Consider the following 19,220-nt stretch of genomic DNA (forward strand, 5'->3'; position numbering starts at 1 on the left):
CTGGAACAGACCTCTTCATTCACCTGAGGAAGGAGCAGCGCTCCGAAAGCTAGTGACATCGAAACAAACCTGTTGGATTTTAACCTGGTGTTGTAAGACTTCGTACTGTGCTCACCCCAGTCCAACGCCGGCATCTCCACATCATGACTATTATACAGAACATGCAAGAACCAGAGCATTTGTTTTATCTCCCTCCGTGCAGTATTATCCTCGCCTCAAGTTCTGGATCCTTACTGCTGTCCTATTCTAGGGGTACTGGTGATTAAGTTCTGGTACTTTGCCCAAACGTCCATTCTTAATACGAGAGACAAAGTAGTCACTGAGCCTGATTGTGTCTTCAGCTCATTTTTTTTCATTCATGGAATGTGGGTATTACAGGCCAGGCCAGCATTTACTGCCCATCTCTATTTGTCTTTGAGAAGGTGATGGTCAGTTGCCTTCTTAAACCGCTACAGTCCATGTGTTGAAAAAACACCCACAGTGCTTAGGAAGAGTTCCAGGATATTAACCCAGAGTCAATGAAGGAAACGGCAATATAGTTCCAAGGCACGATGGTGTGTGACTTCGAGGGAGCTATTTTCTATCGTTCATTCATGGGACGTGGGCATCCCTTGCCATGCCTGCATTTATTGCCCATCCCCAGTTTCCCTTGAGAAGGTGGTGGTGTTCTCATGCATCTGCTGCCTTTGTCCTACAAGACGGTGGAAGGTATGGGAGGTACTGTTGAAGCAGCCTTGGTGAGTTGCTGCAGTGCATCTTGTCGATGGTATAGACTGTTGCCATTGTGAGTCAGTGGTGGAGGGAGCAAATGTTTAAAGTGGTGGATGGGGTACAAATCAAGTGGGCTGCTTTGACCTGAATAGTCTCAAGCTTCTACGTGTTTATTGGAACTTCAGTCATCCAGGTAATTGGATAGTTTTCCTCACATTCCTGACTTGTGCCTTGTAGATAGCAGACAGACCTTGCGGGGGATTCATTGATAGTAATGTCATTGAATGTCATGGGGAGGTGGTTAGGTTCTCTCTTGTTATAGATGGTCATTGCCTGGCAATCGCGTGGTGAAAATGTAACTTGTAACTTATCAGTCCAAGCCTGAATATTGTCCGGGTCTTGCTGCATATGAGCATGGACTGATTCAGTATTTGAGAAGTCACAAATGGTGCATTGTGCAAACATCCGCAAATATCCCCACTTCTGTTATTATGAAGGGAAGGTCACTGATGGAACAGATAAAGATGATATTTAAATGCTTATATTAAACTAACAACTTTTGCAGCAGGAGTTGCAAGGTCGGATATGAGAGAATTGCTTCATTTTTGCCCTTCATGTCCCTTCTCTAACTATGGGGTGATTTCTCCAAGAAAGGCGAGGCTGCTGGCTGCCTTAAAACAAACATTTATTGCCCCGATCCTGTTCTGGACTCCGTGATCACGTGTCATGGAGATATATCTGCTCTCACGAGGCATATCAAGGTCTGAGACTGCAATGCAATAACTTATCGAACAAAGTGCCAGTGGCTCTACCCCCTCACTAGGCTTTTCTGAGACAACGGCTCAATACACCCCACTCCTGGCAAAAACTGCAAGCTGTTGACGTGGCCTGCCTCAAGAGTTAAAGTCATTGTCAGCTGCACCTGCCGAGGAATTTCAATCCAGTTGATGAAGTTATAAAGGCTTATGAAGTTTCAAGTAACGGCTACTTATGATGTAGCATCCTCAAAGCTCAAACAACATTGCCATAGTTCAGGAACATCTTCCTGTCTGAAATGTAGTTTTTTTTTTTATTAGTTCAGAAATAATAAGTGAAGAGGGAACTCAGTAGAGCGTAAAGTTAATTCAAAGTTATTACAAACAATGTGGAAAAGTGTGACGTTATGTCCTTTGGAAGGAGGAACTTAGGCATAGATTAATTTCTAAATGAGGAAATGCTTAGGGAATCAGAAGCACAAAGGGACTTGGGAGTCCTTGTTCACGATTCTCTTAAGGTTAACGTGCATCGGCAGTTAAGAAGGCAAATGCAATGTTAGCATTCATGTCAAGAGGCTAGAAGACAAGACCAGGGATGTACTTCTGAGGCTGTATAGGCTCTGGTCAGACCCCACTTGGAGTATTGTGAGCAGTTTTGGGCCCCTTATCTAAGGAAGGATGTGCTGGCATTGGAAAGGGTCCAGAGGAGGTGCACAAGAATGATCCCTGGAATGAAGAACTTGTCGTATGAGGAATGGTTGAGGACTCTGGGTCTGTATTCATTGGAGTTTAGAAGGATGAGGGGGGGGGGGGGATCTTATTGAAACTTACAGGATACTGCTAGGCCTGGAGAGAGTGGATGCGGAGAGGATGTTTCCACTTGTAGGAAAAACTAGAACCAGAGGACACAGTCTCAGACTAAAGGGACGATCCTTTAAAACAGAGATGAGGAGGAATTTCTTCAGCCAGAGGGTGGTGAATCTGTGGAAGTCTTTGCCGCAGAAGGCTGTGGAGGCCAATTCACTGAGTGTCTTTAAGACAGAGATAGATAGGTTCTTGATTAATAAGGGGATAAAGGGTTATGGGGAGAAGGCAGGAGAATAGGAATGAGAAAATATCAGCCAAGATTGAATGGCAGAGTAGACTCGATGGGCCGTGTGGCCTAATTCTGCTCCTATGTCTTATGGTCTTATGATCTTAACACAGAGCTCTTGATGCTTTTCCCTGCCTGGTTGATGCTCTGTTACTAACAAGCCGAAAAAATAAGTTGTTTTATTAAGAGTTTTCATCTTACTGAAGAGGCTTCAGGTCACTCTACATTCAGCAACCTGCTCCAAAAATTCTGCTCACATAGAATAATTTTTAAAAGTCAATTCGCCCCATCTCCCTTTAATAAAGGTGAGAGGAGTAAGACAGGTAACATAAAGAAGACGTTTATTTAGAATATACGTACTATTTACAAACGGACCTGGTTAGACTTCACCAGGTCATCCCTGTCGGTCGGTTCCTATCTGGCCAACCTTATATACACATGGTTATAACCCCATAGGTAGCAGGGGGAGCTCACACTTCTCAGAGGAAAGCAACATCCAAACTTGTTGCACCAGGGTTCATCCTGCTGCAGAGGGCAGCAGTAAAAAGTGTGGAAATGTAATAGTTATAGGGAATTCAATTGTAAGGGAATTGATAAGCATGTCTGTGGCCACAAATGAGGCTCAAAGACTTGTTGCCTCTTGATGCTAGGGTCAAGGATGTCTCGGAGCGGTTACAGGATATTCTGGAGGGAGAGGGTGAACAGCCAATGGTCGTGGTACACATTGGTACAAACAACATCGGTAAAAAAGGGATGAGGTCCTGAAAGCAGAATATAGGGACTTTAGAAGAAAGTTGAGAAGTCAGACCTTAACGGTCGTGATTAATACCTGTGCCACAAGCTAATCAGAGGAGAAATGGTAGGATGCATCGGATGAATACAACACCTGGGGCATTGGACTGGCTCTGGGGGAGGTGGGACCTGTACAAACTGGACGGGTAGCACCTGGAGTGCTTGCTAGTGCGGTTAGGGAGGGTTTAAACTAATATAGCAGAGGGGTGGGAACCTATGTAAGGATTCTGAGCTGGGGGTATCAAGAACAAGAGAAGAACACAGCGAGGAAAATAAGGAAAGTGATCGGCATAGATACCAATGGCCAATATCAGAAAATGACACTGCAAAAGGAGTAGGGACCAGTCAAGAAATGTTAAAAGGACGAGCCTTGAAGGTTTTGTACCCGAATGTTCGGAGCATTCAAAATAAAATGGATGAATTAGTTGCGCAGATAGATGTAAAAAGGAGACATTTCTTCACCCAAAGAGTGGTGAGCCTGGGGAATTCATTACCACAGGAAGTAGTTGGTGCTAAAACATTGAATATATTCAAGAGGCAACTAGCTATAGCACTTGGGGCGAATGGGCTCAAAGGTTCTGGGGAGAAAGCAGGGTTAGGCTATTGAGTTGGATAATTGACGAATGTGATATAAAATAGTTACTTTAGAGATATTAGTTACTGTAATGTAGAGATAGGCCAGTCTCATTCTGGTGAGTTCACAGACAAAGGATTTCAGACCGCATGGCAAAGCAAGGAAGAGGTGTGTCCACCAAAGGAGGAGAAAAGGATGCTGGGTAATAGGGGCCAGAGGAAGGGATTGGAAGTGAGCCAATCAGAATATATCAACAGGTCAGGAGGGATATAGGATGACCTATGGGAATCGTGTATGTGAAACTTGATGCCATTTGAATGTATCAGTACAGACTCCTTTGTTCTACAGCCTCACTTGATTCCAGAAGTGTACGAAGCAGGATGTGCTTTGTGCTCCTGAGAATTGAGGAAAGCTTGCAAGCTAAATAAAATAACTAATGCTGTACCTGCAAATCCATCTCGACTTTTATTGAGGCCAGACTGACGGGTTAAGAAATTTGGGATTTGACATAATCAGCCATGATTGTGTTAAATGGCGGAGCAGGCTCGAAGGGCCAAAAGGCCTCCTCCTGCTCCTATCTTCTATGTATCTATGTAAAGGGTTTGGGCGGCATGGTAGCACAGTGGTTAGCATTGTTGCTTCACAGCGTCAGGGCCCCAGGTTCGATTCCAGGCTTGGGTAACTGTCTGTGTGGCGTCTACACGTGCTCCCACTTTCTGCATGGGTTTCCTCCCACATGTCCCGAAAGATGTGCTGTTAGGTGAATTGGACACTCCGAATTCTCCCTCGGTGTACCCGAACAGGCGCCGGAATGTGACGACTAGGGGCTTTTCACAGTAACTTCATTGCAGTGTCAATGTAAGCCTACTCGTGCCATGATATAGATGGGATTACGGAGATTTGGCTCCAAGGTGACCACAGATGGGAAATAAACATGGGAGGTCTATTCAGTTTTTAGGAAGGACAGACAGGAAGGAAAAGGTGGTAGGGTTGCATTGTTGATTAAAGAAAGTATTGATACAATATTGAGGAAAGATTTCAGCACTAACGATGTGAAAACTGTATGGGTTGATTAATAAACACCAGGGGGCAAAGATCAGTCATAGCGGTGATATACAGGCCACCAACCTGCAGTGGTAATGTTGGGAATAGCATTAGATAGGAAATCAGAGTTGCAGGTGTTAAAGGAACATCTTTGATTATGGATGACTTTAATCTGCATGTAGATTGGGGAAGTAAAATTAGTCACAGTACAATAGGGGATGAATTTCTGGAGTGCGTAAGGGATAGGTGTCGGGACCAATATGTTGGACTAGGCATTGTGCAATTAGAAAGGATTAGTTGACAACCTAGTTATGAGAGAACCTTTGGGGATGAGTGACCATAATATGACAGAATTCTTTATCATGGTGGATAGTGAGGTAGTTGATTCTAAGACCAGGGGCGGGATTCTCTGACCCCACGCCGGGTCGGAGAATCGCCGGGGGCTGGCGTGAATCCCGCCCCCGCCGTGTCCCGAAGTCTCTGCCACCAGAGATACGGCAACGGCGGGAATAGCGCCGCGCCGGTCGGCAGGCCCACCCCCGCTGATTCTCCGGCCCGCGATGGGCCGAAGTCCCGCTGCTGGAATGCTTGTCCCGCCAGCGTGGATTAAACCACCTTTTGAACGGTGGGACAAGGCGGCGTGGGCAGGTTCCGGGGTCCTGAGGGGGTGGGTGCGATCTGGCCCCGGGGGTGTCCCCACGGTGGCCTGGCCCGCGATCAGGGCCCACCGATCCGCGGGCGGGCCTGTGCCGTGGGAGCACGCTTTTTCTTCCGCCTTCGCCATGCTATATGGCAGAGGCGGAAGAGACCCCCTCCCCTGCGCATGCGCGGGGATGAAGTCAGCAGCCGCTGACGCTCCCGCGCATGCGTCGCCCGGCAAAGACCTTTCGGTCCCAGCTGGCGTGGCGCCAAAGGCCTTCCCCGCCAGCCGGCGGAGCGCAAACCACTCCGGCGCGGGCCTAGCCCCTCAAGGTGAGGGATTGGCCCCTAAAGGTGCGGAGACTTCCGCATCTTTGGGGCGGCCCGACGCCGGACTGGTTCCCGCCACTCCATTACCCCCCGTCCCGCCGGATAGGGGAGAATCCCATCCCAGGTTCCTGAATCTCAATAAAGGTAACTATGATGGTATGAGGCATGATTTGACTATGGTGGACTGGGAAACATTACTAAAAGGACATGTTTACATTGGACAGGCAATGGCACGCATTCAAGGAACAAATGGGTGAACTCCAAAAGTTGGTTTATTCCTATTTGGCGCAAGAGTAGAAAGGGAACCATGGCCAAACCATGGCTTACAAGGGAAATTAGAGACAGTATTAGATAAAATAAGAGACATACAGGTTAGCAAGAAAAAGCAATAGACCGGAGGATTGGGAACAGTTTAAAATTCAGCAAAGGCAGACCAAGGGATTGATTAAGAAGGGGAAAATACAATATGAAGGTAAGCTAGCGGGGAGAACAAAAACTGACTGTAAAAGTTTCTATAGGTATGTAAAGAGAGAAAGGTTGATTAAAAACAAATGTCGGCCCCTTTCAGTCAGAAATGGGCGAATTCATAATAGGAAACAAAGAAATGGCTGACGAACTAAATTCGTACTTTGCTTCTATCTTAACAAAGGAAGACATGAATAATGTACCAAAAGTTCTGAGAAACACAAGTTTTAATGCAGAGCTGAAGGAAATTGGTAATGGTAGAGAAATAGTTTTAAGGTAATTATTTGGGGATGCACAAGGTAATCTTTGAACATATTGCTATGACCAATGTAATCATCCATTGTTTGAAATTTTCCCTCCATCCCTGATCATTCATTTCATTTCATTTCATCAATTCAGCCAATTGGAAAGCCTGTATCTACCATCTACCTGTGGAGCTCCATTTCCCTCTCCCACTCCGGCCATCCCCATCTTGGTCAAGAGGAAACAGTCTTCAGCTCAAGCTTCGATCTGCTCCAGACCTTGCTGGAATGATGCTGTAATGAGACCCATGAGTTATGGACGAATGTTGCTGTCTTAGAGCTGCGAATGCATCTAAGCATCGTTCTCCATCCAGCTGGCTAATGATTATTAGGGTGCCCCTTTCATTGGCCAATAGGCACACCAGTAGCTCTACTCATCGCTAAAGGCCTTCCTCCTATTTTGAGTCTTAACTCTTACTGTGGGGCAGCGTTGTGGCACTGAAAGTTAAACAACAGTGCGCATCTCCTAGCGATACAAGTCCAGCACCTTCTACCCTTCCCCTGTCACCCACCAAGTTTCCCCCGTCTTTCCAGCCCCCACCTGCCAAACCTTTGCTGCTGGCAGCATTGGAATCTACCACCGTATATGGTGAACACTAAATGGACAGAGGTATATGCTTTTTTCTGAAATCATTTGAAATAGTATAACCGCAAAAGTTGTTCCTGGCCTTTGGAGATAATGTAGTCTAGAAGGGAAGATGGTGGTGTAGTGATAATGTCATGGTGACTATTAATCCAGAGACACAGGGTAGCGCTCTGGGGAATAGGTATAAATCCCACCAAGGCAGTTGGTGGAATTTCAATAAACCTGGAATTGAAAGCTAGTCGCAGTAATAGTGACTATGTAACCATTGTCGATTATCATTAAAAAATCCATCTGGTTCACTAATGTCCTTTAGGGTAGGAAATCTGCCGTCCTTACCCAGTCTGGTCTGCATGCGACTCCAGACACACAGCAAAATGGCTGACTCTTAACTGCCTTCTGAAATGACGAGCTACACAATTCAAGTGCAATTAGGAACGGGCAACAAATTCAGCGAATTTACAGTGAAGGAGGCCATTCGGCCCATCGAGTCTGCACCGGCTCTTGGAAAGAGCATCCTACCCAACCGCACACCTCCACCCTATCCCCATAACCCAGTAACCCCGCCCAACACTACGGGCAATTTTGGACACGAAGGGCAATTTAGCATGGCCAATCCACCAACGTGCACATCTTTGGACTGTGGGAGGAAATCGGAGCACCCGGAGGAAACCACGCACACAGGGGGAGAACGTGCAAACTCCACACAGTGACCCAAACCGGGAATCGACCCTGGAGCTGTGAAGCAATTGTGCTAATCACTATGCTACCATGCTGCCCACGAATTTTGCCAGTGACATTCTCATCCCATGAAAGAAAGAAGAAAAATAAATTAATGCATTAAAAGAAACTGAAGATTACAATACAAACATTATTCTGTCATTATTTCAAATCTCCAGTAGTCTATTGGGAAAGTCGACTGAGGTTTTGTACTCTTAGAACCATAGAAACCCTACAGTGCAGGAGGCGGCCAAACAGCCCATCGAGTCGACACCACCACTTCGAAAGATCACCCTACCTCGGCCCAATCCCCGCCCTATTTCTGTAACCCCACCCAACATTTGATAATAATCATAATAATCTTTATTATGGTCACAAGAAGGCTTAACACTGCAATGAAGTTACTGTGAAAATCCTCTAGTCGCCACACTCCAGCACCTGTTCGGTACACAGAGGGAGAATTCAGAATGTCCAATTCATCTAACAAGCATGTCTTTCGGGACTTGTGGGAGTAAACCCGAGCACCCGGAGGAAAGCTACGGTCATGGGAGTGTCGCTTTAAGAAATGTGTGTTTATCAAATGGCTTCAGTGATGTCATTGTGTGGGGTGGAGCTAGGCTGTGGCACTGGCTATTACTTGCGTTTTGAGCTAGGAGCCAACTGTGGCTGAGTTTTACTTTCGATTTACACAGTTGGAAGCTGGATTCAGACAAAGAAGACTTCTCTTGTCTCTCTCTGCATGTTAAAAGGTGTCCGGGTCACTTGATAATTTAAAAGTGATAACTGTTTTCAGGAAAGAATTCAAACCTACTGCTTTGGTAAAAGGGTTTTTCTGGTATTGGGTGTTGTTATCAAATTGAAACAGTTGAAAGAGAAGTTATTAAGTGGGGGGGGGGAGAGAGAGAGAGGGAGAGAGAGAGAGAGAGAGAGAGAGAGAAAGAACTGTAGCTGTGTGGGGTATTTATGTTTGTGGTTGATAAAAATGCTTACGGTGTGTGTTTATGGAAATGTTAACTGAATTCGTAGAATAAACTTTTTTTAAATTAAAAGTGCTTAAGGCCTCTGTTGAATAACACCTTGTGCTCCTCATAACCAAAATCTATAAACAGTTGTGGGTCAGGTGAACTCCATGATATACTTTGGAATTTTCTAAACCCAGTCGTATAACACTACGCAGGAAAAGGGATAACGTACAAACACCACACAGTCATCCGAGGTCAGAATCGAATGCATGTCCCTGGCACTGTGAGGCAGCAATGCTAACCACTGTGCCACCCCATTACAACTTATTACAACTATTCTGTGAAGTGCAATTGCCACAACAGCTCTCACTCTATTAACGCAAAATCAAACAAACTCACAGAGCAACATTTAGCATTCACAACTTACTTCTGCCTTCACTACAGGACATTCATAACCATATCCTCAGGAGATATTTCTGGACATTGTTTTATCTCACACATAGAAGTTAATCACCATGACCACAAACCTTAAAACTGAAATCCACACATGTTTGCCTGTTAGAGTGTACGTTTTCTCCCTGGAGCAATCTGCACACAGGATGAGCATGCAACCCACAGGGTGAGTATGCAAACCACAAGGTGAATATGCACCCACACACCAAGTGTGTGCTGCCACAGGATGAGTGTGCACCCTCATAGCAAGCAAACTGAAATTCTGTGGAACACATATTACCTTCCAGCTTCCTGGCAAACAAGAGAAACAACAGACAAAGCACTATATATGCTCTCTTACTTACAAACTTCTCACTGGAAAAAAAACATACTATTTAGAATTCTCTTCCTGATTGAAATCATGTAAAAATGCCACAATAAAATTCACATTGGATTCATTGAATCATAGGATCCCCACAGTGCATAAGAAGGCCAGTCGGCCCATCAAGTCAGAACCAACCCTCTTAAAGGGCAACCCACCTTGGCCCACCCCCCACACTATTCCCGTAACCCTGTAACCCCATCTAATGTTTGGATACCGAGAGGCAATTTAGCATGGCCAATCCACCTAACCTACACATGTTTGGACTGTGGGAGGAAACCGGAGCACCCGAAGGAAACCCACACAGACACGGGGAGAACGTGCAGACTGTCATCCAAGGCTGGACTTGACCCTGGGTCCCTGGTGCTGTGAGGCAGTAGTGTTAACCAATTCAGAAGCATTTTTACACTGAAAGCTAACCTACTCTATCTTCCCTTCTCACAGTCAATTTATTTTCAAGAGGCTGCTCATCTTTGCTTCCATTCATTTTTGTTGAAGTCCAGTCCACAGATTCCTTCATAATTTAGATTAGATTCAGTAATTTTTTTTAAAAAAATGTTTTTATTGTTTTTTTGGTGTACATAACAAATATAAATACGAACAGAACAATGAGAATTTTGCAAGGGAGCACGTAGACAATTCTCTTTTATTTATTGTTATTTATTGCGAGATTGGTTTTAACAATTTACATGGATTTTTCAGTCTCTTCTTTCCGCTCTTTTGTCCTTTCCTCGCAGCATTTGCTGTGGTCGTTGTGGTCCCCTGTGTATCCCTCCCGGCCGGTTTTCCCCTCTCTTTTCTCCCCCCATGGTTCAATTGTTGTTGCTCCTGCCCTGCCCTGTGGCCCCTGGCTCTCCTGTTGGGTTTGGTTGTACTTTCCTATTTCCCCGGACCCTCCCCTTCCCCCCCCCCCCCCCCCCTCCCCTTTCGTGACACCTCTCTTGGTCATTGGTTTCTTAGTCGTTAGCCACAAACAGGTCTTGGAACAACCGAGTGAATGGCTCCCACGTTCTGTGGAAGCCCTCTTCCGACCCACGGATATCCAATGTGATTTTCTCCATTTGGAGAAATTCCGACAGGTTGGACAGCCAGTCTTCAGCTTTAGGAAGCGTTGCTGATTGCCAGCTGAGCGGGCAATCAAGGAAGCAAAGGCAAGGGCATCGGCCCTCCTCCCCATGACGAGATATGGCTGTTCGGATACCCTGAAGACTGACGCTTTTGTGCATGGCTCCACCCTCATGCCCACCACTTTAGATATTGCCTCGATAAAGGGTGTCCAGTATATAGCTTAGTCTGAAATGAAAATCGCTTATTGTCACAAGTAGGCTTCAAATGAAGTTACTGTGAAAAGCCCCTAGTCGCCACATTCCGGCGCCTGTTCGGGGAGGCTGTTATGGGAATCGAACTGTGCTGCTGGCCTGCCCTGGTCTGTTTTCAAAGCCAGCAATTTAGCCCTGTGCTAAATAGCCCCTGTTATCTGGGGCAAGACCAGAACATGCAGGTGTGGTTGGCCGGGCCTCCTTAGCACCTTTCACATCTGTTCTCCACCTCCGGGAAGAACCTGCTCATTTGGGTTCTGGTCAAGTGGGCTCTATGTACCACTTTTATTTGCGGTAGGCTAAGCCTTGCACATGTGGAGATGGAGTTGACCCTGTGCAGTGCTTCGCTCCAGAACTCCCACCCTATTTCGAACCCCAAGTCCTCCTCCCACTTCTCCCTCGTCTCATCCAGTTGGGTGTCGGCCACCCTTATCAGTCGTCCGTATAGGTTGCTACAGTTCCCTTTGCCTAAACTATGAGTCCAGCAGTACCTCTAATAGTGACTGTCGTGGTGGTCATGGGTACGTCCTGGTTTCTTTTTGCAGAAAGCTTTTAAGCTGCAGGCACCCGACTTCATTGCCACCAGCTAGTTGGAATCCTTCTGTCAGCTCGACCAATATTGTTACCCTACCATCAGTGTACAGATCGCTAATTGCCAGCGTCCCCCCCGCCCTGCTTCCACCTTTTGAAGGAGGCGTCTGAGCGCCAGCGTGAACCTGTGATTGTTGCAGATGGGTGCTTAGTCTGCCATTTTGGTTAAGCCAAAATGTTGTTGCAGTTGATTCCACGACTGGAGTGTTGCCGCCAACACTGGGCTGGTTGAATGTTTCTTGGGTGGGAGTGCCGCCATGGCTAGGGCCTGGAGGAATTACCCTCCGTGAGCACCCACTCGGCCTCTGGCTCCCTTGTCCACCCCTTTATTCTTTCTGCTGTCGCTGCCCAGTGGTAATACTGTAGGTTTGGGAGGGCTGGGCCCCCCATGGGTTTTGTTCTCTGTAGAACCTTCTTTGGGACCCTTGCATTCTTCTCTTCCCCCCCCCCACCCCATGCCATAATTAATTTCTCCAGTGAGTTGAAAAAGGACTTGCGGATATAGATCGGGATGGATCTAAGTAGGAAGAGGTACCTGAACAGCACGTTCACTTTGATTGTCTGCACCCTCCCTACCAAGGAGAGTGGGAGTGTGTTCCATCTCTGCAGGTCCTTTTTAACTTGCGCTGTCAGACTGGTCAGGTTCCATATGTGGACCCCTATCCAGTCGTGGACAATTTGGATCCCCAGGTAGCGAAGTTTGTGCCAAAACAGCAACCCCACCAGCTCTGCCCCTCCCCCTTGCGGGTTCACCAGGAAGATTTAGCTTTTGCTCATGCTGAGTTTGTAGCCCACGAAGGCTCCAAACTCCTTCAAGAGCGCAATGATTCCATGCTGCTTTGTGGGTCCGAGATATAGAGGAGCAGGTCATCCACATACTGTGAAAGTGTGAAACACTATGCCCTCGGTCTCCTCTTCTGATTCTGTTCCAATTCTTTGCTAGCCTGAGCGTGATCGCTAATGGCTTTATTGCTAATGTGAACAGCAGTGGGGATAGCAGACATCCTTGCCTCGTACCACTGTACAGCTGGAAGTCATTAGAACTGGTGGTGTTCGTCCATACGCTTGCCTTGGAGGCATTGTACAGGACTTTCACCCAGGCGGTGAATCCTGTTCCGAGCCCGAACCGCTCCAATACCTCGATGAGGTACTTCTATTCGACTCTGACGAAGGCTTTTTCTGCGTCCAGGGAGACGATCACCTCAGGTGTTCTGTTCTTGGATGGGGTCATGATCACGTTCAGAAGGTGCCTGATGATCAATGTTAGCTGTCTACCCTAGTCAAAGCCCGTTTGGTACGCAGTACTCTAGCCTTTTGGCTAGGATCATGGCCAGTATTTTTGAGTCTACGATTAGTAGCAAGATGGGTCTGTAGCTTCCGCACTCTGTTGGGTCTTTGTCGTTTTTAGGTATCAGTGAGATTGAGGCTTGTGCTCACCTGTGCGGCAGTGTGTCCCTTGCCAGTGAGTCTGTGAACATCTCCCGCAGGTGCGGGACCAGTGCTGTCACAAATCCTTTGTTGACGTCCGTCGGCAAACCCTCCGGTACCAGCTCCTTCCCCGCCTGCATGGAGCTAATGCTCTCCACGACCTCGCCCAGCTCTAGTGGTGCTTCCAGGTCCGAAAGAACAAAGAACAATACAGCACAGGAACAGGCCATTTGGCCCTCCAAGCCCGCACCAGCCACGATACCACCTTTGCCAAAACCCTCAGCACTTCCTTGTGCCGTATCCCTCTATACCCATCCTATCCATGTGTTTGTCAAGATGCCTTTTGAATGCCGTTAATGTATCTGCTTCCACAACCTCCCCCGGCAATGTGTTCCATGCACTCACCACCCTCTGCATAAAAAAAAACCTGCCTCGCACATCTCCTCTAAACTTTGCCCAACGGACCTTAAATCTATGCCTCCTGGTGACTGACCCCTACATCCTGGGAAAGAGTGCTTTCTATTCCCTCTATCCTTGCCCCATCTAATCTTGTAGACCTGTATCTGGTCAACCCTCAACCTTCATCCTTCTAGTGAAAACAATCAGAGTCTATTCAGCCTCTCCATGTAGCTAACAGCATCCAGACCAGGCAGCATCCTGGCAAACCTCCTCTGCACCCTCTCCAAAGCCTCCACATCCTACTGGTAGTGTGGCGACCAAAACGGTGCACAATATTCCAAGTGCGGCCTTACCAAGGTTCTCTACAACTGTGACATGACTTGCCAGTTTTTATACTTGATGCCCCGTCCAATGAAGGCAAGCATTCCGTATGCTTTCTTGACTACCTTGTCCACTTGTGTTTCCACTTCAAAGATCTGTGGACTTGCACGTCCAGATCTCTCGTGACTTCCTAGATTCTGAAGAGTTTTGCCATTTACGGGATATTTCCCTCACATTTGTCCATATTGAACTCCATTTGCCATTTCTCTGCCCAAGTCTCCAACCTAGCCATGTCCTGCTTTATCTTCTAACAATCCTCAACACTATCTGCCACTCCACCAATCTTGGTGTCATCCGCGGACTTACTAATCAGACCAGCTACATTTTCCTCCAAATTGTTTATGTACACTACAAACAACAGAGGCCCAAGCACAGATTCCTATGGAACACCACTAGTCACAACCTTCCATTCAGAAAAACACCCTTCTACTGCTACCTTTTGCCTCTGTGACCGAGTCAGTTTGTATCCATCTTACCGCCTCACCTCTGATCCTGTGTGACTTCATCTTTTGTACCAGTCTGCCATGAGGCACCTTGTCAAAGGCTTTACTGAAGTTCATGTAAACAACATCCATCGCCCTCTCATCAATCATCGTTGTTACCTCCTCAAAAAACTCTATCAAGTTAATGAGGTACGAACCCCCCTTCACAAAACCATGCTGCCTATTGCGAATGAGTCCATTTGTTTCCAAATGGGTATAAATCCTGTCCCTGAGAATTCTCTCCAATAATTTACCTACTATCGACATGAGGCTCACCGGCCTATAGTTTCCAGGATTATCCCTGCTACCTTTCTTAAATGGCGGTACCACATTAGCCATTTTCCAGTCCTCTGGGATCTACCTATAGCCAATGAGGAAACAAAGATGTCAGTCAAGACCCCAACAATTTCCTTCCTTGCTTCCCTCAGTATTCTGGGGTAAATCCCATTCGGCCCAGGAGACTTATCTACCTTAATATTTTTTTTAAAGCCACTTGAGTTCATAGAATAAACTTTGTTTTGTTTTTCCATTTCTGCTGCACCACACCTGTAGAGTGGGCCATGTGCTCCCCAGACAACAATCTATTGAAAGTTGGGGGTCAGGTGAACTCCATGATTCACTTTGGGGTTCTCTAAACCCTGGCCCATAACACTTTTTACATATGAATTAAAAAGCTTTGGGATTCATCTTAATTCTACTTGACAAGGACTTTTCATGACCCCTCGTAGCCCTACTAATTTCCTGCTTCAGTACCTTCCTACTTCCTTTATACTCCTCAAGGGATTTGACTGTCCCCACCCTGCTAGACCATACAAATGTCTCCTTTTCCTTTTTGATGAGGTTCACAATATCCCTGGTTATCCAGGGCTCCCTAAACTTCCCATATTTATCCTTAGTTCTCTCAGGAACGTGACTTTCCTGAATCCTAATCAACTGTCGCTTGAAAGATTCCCAATGTTAACATGACCCAGACTGTCCACACACCCTACACAAGAATCATCTTCCACAAAGTCCTTTTCTTTGGTGAATACTGATGCAAAGTACTCATTTAGTACCTCGCCCATTTCCTCTGGCTCAACACAGATTCCTCCCCCCCCACTATCCTCTCCCACTATCCTTAAGTGGTCCAATCCTTTCCCTGGCCACCCTCTTGCTTTTGTCATGTGAGAAATGGGTGTTTATAAATGGATGTGTATATAAATATCTGTAGTGAGTGTACCTTTAAGAAATGGGTGTTTATTACTGCAGTGATGTCAGAGAGTGGGTGGAGCTGGGCTGTCAGCTTTTTATTTCCATTTTAGGCTGTTTGCTGCAGGGTGTATTTTACTTTCGTTTTCAGAGCTGGATAGCTGCAGTCACAGCCAGAAGGGTATTAGTCTCCCTCTCTGTAATCTAAAAACTGTAAATCGATCCTTTGGTGATTTAAAACTAATAACTGCTCTCAGTAGTGACTTTAACCAGATGTGCTTCTGTTTAAAGGTTTTTTAAGTCTTATGGATGTTAAAAGGACAGCTTAAGGATTATTTAGTGTTGTATTATTTGGGGGTTATATTTGAATTGATGGTTGCCAAGATGGTCACCTTGTTTTAAAAAGGTTAACTTGAATTCATAGAATAAACATTGTTTTGCTTTTCCATTTCTGCTGCACCACACCTGTAGAGTGGGCCATGTGCTCCCCATACAACAATCTATTAAAAATTGGGGGTCAGGTGAACTCCATGATTCACTTTGAGGTTCTCTAAACCCTGGCCCATAACACTTTTTACTTACGAATAAAAAGCTTTGGGATTCACCTTAATTCTACTTGACAAGGACTGTTCATGACCCCTCCGAGCCCTACTAATTTCCTGCTTCAGTACCTTCCTACTTCCTTTATACTCCTCAAAGGATTCGACTGTCCCCACCCTGCTAGATTGTACAAATGTCTCCTTTTCCTTTTTGATGAGGTTCACAATATCCCTGGTTATCCAGGGCTCCCTAAACTTCCCATATTTATCCTTCGTTCTCTCAGGAACGTGACTTTCCTGAATCCTAATCAACTGTCGCTTGAAAGATTCCCACATGTCCGATATTGATTTACTATCCTACAGGCGCACACAATCCAACTTCTTCAATTCCTGTCTAATATTATCGTAATTTGCCTTTCCCCAGTTTAGCACCTTAATGCGAGGGTTACCATCATCTCTGTCCAAAGTACCCTAAAACGTACAGAATTGTCACTACCTCCAAAATGTTCCCCCTACTGAAATCTCAACCACCTGTCCAGGCTCATTCCCCAATACCAGATTCAATAGTGCCTCTTACCTAGTTGGACTATCTACATATTGCATCAAGTTTCCTATCCACCCCCACAATTGGCATGTCCAGTCCATCAAGGAACTGCTTCATCCCAGAGTCCCTGCTGGGGGCTCCGAGGTGTACAGCACCTGGTAGAAGGCCTTGAAGGCTCTGTTAACCTTATCTGGATTTGTTACTCATGTGCCTCTGCTATCCCTAATTTGTATGATCTCCCTTGTGGCTCCCTGCTTTCTCTGATGATTCACCAGCAGGCTGCTGGCCTCGACTCGCTGCTCGTATAGGGTCCCCTGTGCCTGGCGGTATTGGTGCACCGCTCTCCTCGTGGAGAGCAGGTCAAAGTCCACCTGTAGCTTTTTCTTCTCCGCCAGGAGCTCAACGGTTGGGACCTTGGAGTATCGTCGGTCCAACTCCAGTATCAAGTCAACTAGCTGTTGCCTAGCCCTCTCCTCCCTGTCTCTTTGTGCTTTAAAAGTGCTAAATTCTCCCCTGATCACAGCCTTTAGGGTGAGAGCGCCCCGTTCTGGTTGTTATTTATATATGCGTCTATGGCCTGTGATATTTTATCGCAAAAGGCCTTGTCGGCCAATAAGGTAGTGTCCAACCTCCATGTGGGGCGCTGTGCACGGCCTGTCTCCAACCTCACATCCATGTAACGTGGAGCATGGTCGGCGATTACGATTGCGGAGTATTCTGCCCTAACCAGCCTTGGAAGCACCAATTTCCCTATTACAAGGAAGTCAATCCTTGAGTAGATGTTATGCACTTGGGAGAAGGAGGAGAACTCCTTCTCCCCTGGGTGGGTTCGCCATGGGTCCACCGCTCCAATCTGTTCGATAAAATGGTCAAGTTCTCTTGCCATGCTGGAGGTCTTTCCTGTTTTGGGGTTCGGCCTGTCCGTCCGTGGGTCCTGTACACAGTTCAAGTGAGTGTGTCCCACCCCTCCCCCCCCGCCCCAACTGATCAGTCAGTGCGTATCTATGTCAGCACCATGGTCATCTTTATAAAGTCCGTGTTGTCCCAGTTGGGAGCAAAAATGTTAACGAGGACCACCGGTGCCCCGTCTAGGACACCATTGACCTTGATGTATCAAACCCCTTGGTCCGTTACCATCTTTGTCACCATGAACATCGTCCTCTTATTAATTAGAATGGTTACCCCCCTGGCCCTCGCCCCATAGCAGGAATGATAGGCCTGTCCCACCCAGCCCTTTCTTACTCGCAGTCGGTCCTTTTCCCTCAGGTGCGTCTCTTGTAGGAAGACTATATCGGCTTTCATATTCACCCAGTAGAGTGTATTCATATTCACTGGCATATTCACCAGAAACCCCTGCGCTCCGGGGTTTCCTTTTGTCCAGGGGGCATCCAACATGGCCACCACGTGGCTATGCCCCTGCTCTCCGGGATCTCCCTTTGCTCAGGGACTCTTCAGGTGGATGCTTACTGCATCATTTTGTTCCAAGCCATCATACGTGGCCTGCAGTAGCCAGTCTGCCGTTTTTGGTCCGTCTTTCCCTAGTTCTTTCTCACCGTGCCCCCCCACTGGCAGGCACTTTCCCCCTTCGGTCCTTCGCACGAGTCCCAGTGCTAGCTATCCCACGAGTGTGGTGGCTCCCCTTCCGGGAAGTACTGTGTTTCCTTCCCTCGCCCGTTCTCTGAACTTCTTGTTCTCTCTGTCCCCGTCTAACCCTGTACTTGTCTAGATGCCACTCATCCTTCACTCTTTCGCTGGTGGTTTGATATTGGTTGTATAGGTCGTTGCCGGGAAGTGGGGGGGGGGGGCTCTTTTCTTCTCCCCCAGCCCCTTGTTAGCACATTACTCGTTCTGTGGGCTCCTCATAGTTTCCCCTGTTGCCGCTTTTCCAGCCCGCACTCTGCGACCAATGTATCTGCCTTCATAGGGACTGTAAAAAAGTGTTCTTTGCCTTGGTATGTGACCCAGAGCTTGGCTGGGTACAGCATACCAAATCTTACGCCGCTCTTGTACAGTGCGGCCTTTGCTTTGTTGAATTCAGCCCGGCACTTGGCCAGTTCAACCCCAATGTCCTTGAATATCCAGATCTTAGGTACTTCTCAGCTACAGTTCTTGGACTGTCTGGTCCAGCGCAGGATTCTCTCCCGGTCTTGGTACTGGTGCAATTTCACTATAAATCGCCCTTGGCTGGTCCCCGGCTTTGGTCGGAGCGACTGGTGTGCCCTGTCTATTTCTGGTGGGTTGGGAAAGATCTCTCTTCCCACCAGGTTTCCCAATATTTGGGCCACATAGTCTGTGGGGCCCCTACCTTCGATAACCTCTGGTAGGCCCATGATTCGTATGTTCTGCCGTCTCTTGCTCTTCGACCTTTCCTTTTAGGCTGTCCTGTGTCGCAACCAGCTTCGCCACATCCTTTTAATCGGGCGGCGATCCGGTCACTCTGGTCCGTTGCGGTCCTTTCCAGGTCTGTGATACCCACCTCCTGGGCCTCCAATCTCTTTTTGGCTTTGTCAGGGCCAGCTGCATGAGTGTCAGAGCTCCGGCCACCATGCCCTTCATCGCCGTTTA

General features: G+C 47.0%; 1 protein-coding gene across 4 annotated transcripts in view; it reads right to left on the reverse strand.

Annotated features, from left to right (window-relative positions):
- The window catches only part of sema4f (sema domain, immunoglobulin domain (Ig), transmembrane domain (TM) and short cytoplasmic domain, (semaphorin) 4F), a 352,651-nt gene that overhangs the window by 201,101 nt on the left and 132,330 nt on the right, over positions 1–19,220 (reverse strand). The gene's annotated exons all lie outside the window — the stretch shown is intronic.

This window comes from Scyliorhinus torazame, chromosome 3, assembly GCF_047496885.1.
Source record: "Scyliorhinus torazame isolate Kashiwa2021f chromosome 3, sScyTor2.1, whole genome shotgun sequence".
NCBI classification, from domain to species: domain Eukaryota; kingdom Metazoa; phylum Chordata; class Chondrichthyes; order Carcharhiniformes; family Scyliorhinidae; genus Scyliorhinus; species Scyliorhinus torazame.